At 43.5% G+C, this 5,706-nt stretch overlaps 1 long non-coding RNA gene across 1 annotated transcript; it reads left to right on the plus strand.

Moving 5' to 3' along the window:
• On the plus strand, positions 1-706 carry LOC139705273 (uncharacterized). The gene is made up of 2 exons (XR_011707192.1): positions 1-218; positions 499-706. It is a non-coding gene; the product is annotated as an uncharacterized lncRNA (long non-coding RNA).
• Positions 707-5,706: the final 5,000 nt, after the last annotated feature.

A 5,706-nucleotide genomic window follows, 5' to 3' on the forward strand; every position in this document is an offset into this window, starting at 1 on the left:
AGCAGCTGTCTGGAGGCGTCCTCAGTCTTGTTGGTGCCTTTATTGCTCTGTTTAAGGTAAATCCAGAGCACTGCATAAAAGAGATGGCTGTTCCTGAGGTTCAGCTGTCTTCTGTGGACCTTCCCCAAAGGCTGTGGTGACTTCCAGCCTCTTGGACAATGCCCACTCCCACGTGATCTTCAGGCTGCCTGTTGTCCTTTGGAATCTGCAGCAATCTGGTGGGTGAATGATGATATTTTGCTACCCTAATCTCCTTGAATGCTTACTGTTTTCAACTAATTTCCTTCCCAGTGACTTGCCTAGCCATATGTGGGCTTGGTTTGTCTTTTTCCTATGAATTTATAATAGCTCTCTAAGTACACAGAGAGAGCAACCCTTCCGGTGGCCAATGGTTCCCCTCACACATGAGGAAAATTCTTATGCAAGTGAAATTTGTTTATCTTTTTCTTCGTAGATTCTAAATCTGTGTCTTGCTTAAAAACATCTTGCTCTGGCCAGGTGCAGTGACACATGACTGTCATCCCAGCAACTTGGGAGGCTGAGGCAGGAGGATCCCAAGTTCAAGGCCAGCCTGGGTAACCAAGTGAGACCCTTTAATGACTTAATGAGACCCTGTCTCAAAATAAAAAAATAAAGAGGACTGGGGTGTAGCTCAGTGTTAAAGCAAAAATAAGGAAAAAAATTAAATGTCTTCCTCTAACTAGAAGATAGTTATTTTTCTTCTAGCTTTCCAACGTGTTAATTTTTTTTATTTAGATATTTAATCAAAATGAAATTTGTGTGTGTGTGAATGTGTACATAGATGCATGTGTAAGACAGGGATAAGGCAGTGATTAACCATTTTCTTCCAGATGTCTAACCAGTCATGTCAGCATGATTATCAAATAAACCACCCTATTCACACCAAGTGGAAATGCCATTTTTTCATATGTGATACTTGTCAAATAAACTTGGATCTATATTAAGACCTTCTGGTCTATTCCTCTTATTTGCTTCTTTTTCATGTGTAACATATTGTTTTAATTACATAGTTTTAAAATAGTAGTTAATATTGAGAAGTTAATAACCATCATTCTTCCTTTTTAAATTTTTTTGGTGATTCTCAGACTTTAATTCTTCAGTATGAATTTAAGATTAATTTTGCCCAATTGAAAAAAAATGTCGCTGTAATTATAATTGCATTAAATTAACATATTGGTTTCAGGGAAACTCAGATTTTTTTCTATTTTCTTTTCCTGTTTAGGAGTATAGCATATATCTGCAAGTAATTTAAACTATTATTTTTATTTTTAAATAAATCATCAATTTATTTGTTTTTTGAAAGAAACAACTTTTTGTTTTGTTGATTTTTTAAATTTTTTTGTTGTTGTTTATTTCAATTTCATTAATTTCAGCTCTGATTTTAATTATTTCCTGTCTTTTACTATTTGGGTATTGATTAAATAAATTTTATACGATTTTAAAATAAATAGTACAATGAATACCAGTGCACCCCACATTCTCCCCCATTTCCCACCCTGCCACCCCTTCCATCCCCAAACTAGGAAAACTGTTGTTTTTATATTAAAAGAAATACTGTTTTGTAGTGGTGTGATATGGTATGCAACTGACATACTGTTTTTTTTTTAAATAAAGTAAAAAACATAGATATATTGATTGATCCAGAGCCAAAAAGACATAGAAAAGTCAAAAAGTTCAGAAGGAAACCTAGAAGTGTTTGGAATAGGATAACTGAAGAAAGAGATTCAAGATGGATCTGTCGGTGGTGTTTGTGATGGCTAATGTTATGTGTCAATTGGGCTGGACCTAGTTTCCGAGATATCTATCAAACTCTATCCTAGATGTTTTTGTGAAGAAGTTTTTTAGATGATAGTAACATTTAAATCAACAGACTTTGCGTAAAGCAGATTAACCTCCAGGACATGATGGGTCTTATCTATTAGCTGAACGTCTTATGAAAAAAATGACTGTGGTCCCCTTAGGAAGAGGGAATTCTACCTCTGCATGGCCTTTGGACTCCAGCAGCAACATAAGTTCCTCTCTGGGTCTCTAGCCTGATGGCCTGCCTTCCAAATTTTCTATTTTCTAGTCCCCATGATTACATGAGCTGATTCCTTAACCTTTCTATCTCTATGATACCTCTGTAATCTCTCCATATAGATCTAGACCCAGATACCGAGAGACATGGCCCTGTACATCCATGAGAAGAGTCACATATACACAGCACACACACACATGCCACATACACACATAGTTCCTACTTATCCATAGTCTTGTTTTCCATGGTTTCATTTACCCCCCAGTTGACTGTGGTCTGTGCAAAGTTCTTGAAATGAATAATTCACACATTTTAATTGTATGCCATTCTGAGTAACATGATGAAATCTCACTGCATCTTGCTTTGTCCCATCTTAGAGCACAAATCCCTCCTTGTCCAGTATATACAAGCTGTATCTGCTACCTACCTAGAAAGATACTGTGAGAGACCATATTCACATAAATTTTTTAATAGTATGTTGTTGTAGTTGTTCTTGCAGGAGTATGGCTGGCTGGGCAAAATAACCGGGGGGTGACGAATAACTTGTGTACGTTGATACAGCAGGAGTGGAAGCCGTTTATTACAGGACAGGAGCAGTATTTATACATTCCACACAGCTTATCTTAATTAGCATAAACTAGATACATCAGTCAACCAATAAGGAATCTCCACACTTAATGGCTCGCTGGCGTTACTTCACAAACCACTCCCTCTGGCAAAATGCCAGGCGCCAATCCAGACTTGTTTACAGACCTTAACATTAACCACTCCCTCTGGCAAAATGCCAGGCGCCATCCAGACTTGTTTACAGACTCTAACAGTTCTATTTTATTATTCTTTTTTGTGAATATCTTACTGTGTTTAATTTATTTATGAAACTTCATCATAGGTGAAAAAAAAAAAAAAAAAAAACAACCCAGTGTGCAAAGGGTTTGGTAAGATCTGCAGTTTTAGGTATCCCCTATGTGTCCTAGACCATATCCCCTGAGGATGGGGGGCACTGTATACATCCTATTGGTTCTGTTTCTCTAGTGAGCTGTTACTAGGACAGATGTTGAAAGTCAAAGGAAAGGGCCAAAGGGCAGAAGACCCCTTTGGAAGTTTTCACCCTACCTTGATGGCCCTGAACCAGGTCCATGGTCTAGCTGTTGGTAAAATGTGCCTGAAACATCAGTCAAAATTGGTCACCCAAAGGCTGTAGTGCCCTTCAGGAAATCCTGTCTCCTCCCTTCTCATTCTCTGACGTTCTCTGTTCCTATCACACGCTCCTTTTTGTGCCTTCTTTGCTCTGAACCACTCAGGTTCTTTGACCCCTTGCTTCTACCAACTCCTCACGGGCTCTTTTTGGTCTCACTGCAAAGCTGGGCCCCTCCTGTACCTCTTCAGGCCTGGGTCCCACTCTGCTCACCCCGGGCTCGTCTGCTGCCAGGGTCCAGCTGTCTTTGTTTCTTTGATGGTGCATCTGCACGATCCCATCATGGCAACACCCCAGAATACAACAACCCCATTCTCCAGGCCCAAAGTGCAGAGGTGAGTGGTATCTTCACATCAGGGTGAGGCCCTTTCACCACAAACTCCAAGAAGCGAGGGTAAAACCAAAGGTCATGTTTTGTTCTTTCTGTCCACAATATTTTGGGAGCACCTTTTGAAAGGCAGTGTGTGATCTTCTGTCTCTGAGCACACAGGAGCTGGATTTAGCCTGCCTGGGTTCAAATCCCCAGATCTCCACTTACTAGCAAGTGAATGCTAAGCGTATGATAAAGCCTCCATACCATGTCCTCCTCTGATAGATGAAAAAAATATGTGCCTATCTCATAGGCTGTTGTGAGGGCTGTATTAGTCAGGGTTCTCCTTGAGGAACAGAATCAACAGGAACTAGGATTATAAAAAGGGGATTTATCAGGTTGGCTTATGCAACCAGAAGCTGGAGAGTCCACAGTGGCCATCTGCAAGCTGGAGAGCTGGAAGAACCAGTAGCCGCACAGTTCCAGAGGCTGAAGCCCCAGAACAAGAGGGATCAACAGTGCCACCCTAGTCTGAGACCAAAGGCTTCTGGAAAATCACTGGCTTTGGAAGAGTGAAGAAGTGAGAATCTGACATCCTCAGTGGATCACAGCAGCAATCAAGAAACCTTCAAGAAAAATCAAGCTTGCATCCACTGCTGTTTCCTTGTTCTCCCAACTTTTATTCCATCTAAGCCACCATCCTATTGGGTGGTGCTGCCCACTCTTAGGGAGGGTCTCCACTTCAGTTCGCTATCCCTCATGCCAATCACCTAGACACCTTCACTGACACACCTAGAAACCTCTTAATCATCAGCATCTCTTAATCCAATCAAATTGACAATTCAGTTTAACCATTACAAGGGTTAAACAAGTTCATGTTGGGGTATCAGACGAAGTAGTTTCCTTTGACTGCAAACTGAAAGTTTGATCCTTGATCCAACCCCAGGAGACTCAGACTGTGAATTCTGATACAAGGTCCCAGGAGTACCTCATGCGTATTCCCAGGCAGGTAATGTCCTTTCTGACCCTTAATCTCCTCATTTGTAAAACAGGGAGCTGGATCCCTGGTCTCTGTCCCTTGAGGTCACTGTGAGGTTCTGCTAATATAATGGAAAGATGCTCTTTGCATACTATAAACTAGCCCCTGCAAGGTGGAACAATTGGAGACAAGTGATCATGTTTTTTTCTGGATCTGTTGGAGTTTGTAAACAGAGGTGGCTGTCCTCAGCTCAAGGAGAAAATTCTCTCCCGCGCTTGGCCTCACTGATATACTCCAGTCTTAATGCCTTTGGTACAGAGGCCCAGGAGTGCAGGGCAGGGCCTGACTGTAGCAATCAAGAGAACAGGCTGGGTCATGCCACTCTGTGGTCCCATTTGTCCCTGTCCTTTCCTATCACAATGTTCAGTTCACCTCTGTTTTGTTGCTTTTCTAATTGTTGACAGACCTTTGTGTGACATGTCCCTGCACATTCCCCAGAGCTTAGGGCACAGCTTGGGACCTGGTAGGTGCTCAATAAATGTTTGCTCAATTAATGAAAAATGACACACGAGGAGTGTTTTTGACACGGGTCACAGTTCCTTGTTTGAAGTCACCTCTCAAAAGTCATTGCTTACACCAGAGTCCCCACTGCAAAAGAAGTCCCAGAATTTGGAAGCGCTCCTGGTCCAGGTCTCTCTGGAGGAAAACCGAAGCCTGGAGAAGAAGTGGATGTCCAAAGTCACTCAGGTCTGCAGTGGCAGAACTAGGGCGACGTCCACAGACGGCCTGCGGGGGACTGAGGGGCTCCAAATGGGAACAGTGCGGGGCAAACCGGAACAGCAGGGGCTGGGGCTGGATCCCAGGCGGCCTTCCTTCTCCCGGCCCCTCGACCTCGCAGATGGGTAAGAAAAACGTGCAGCGCTAAGAAACCCAGGGTCCCCGCTTCAGCCACCAGGCGGTCCCAGTGGTGAAATCTACTGCGACCGACAGCCCTCCCTGTGCGCCCCAGTGCAGCCGCGACGGCACAAAGAGGCCCGGCCGCGGCAGTTTTGAAAATACCAAGGAAGTTGATCTGGGCCGGGGCCCAAGAAGTGACGAGCAGGAGGAGGCGGAGGGAGGGATGCGAGCGCGGCCGGAGGAGGCGGCGGGGCGAGGGGCGGCGGCAGACCTCGCCGGCTCCGGCG

This window comes from Marmota flaviventris, chromosome 3, assembly GCF_047511675.1.
Source record: "Marmota flaviventris isolate mMarFla1 chromosome 3, mMarFla1.hap1, whole genome shotgun sequence".
NCBI classification, from domain to species: domain Eukaryota; kingdom Metazoa; phylum Chordata; class Mammalia; order Rodentia; family Sciuridae; genus Marmota; species Marmota flaviventris.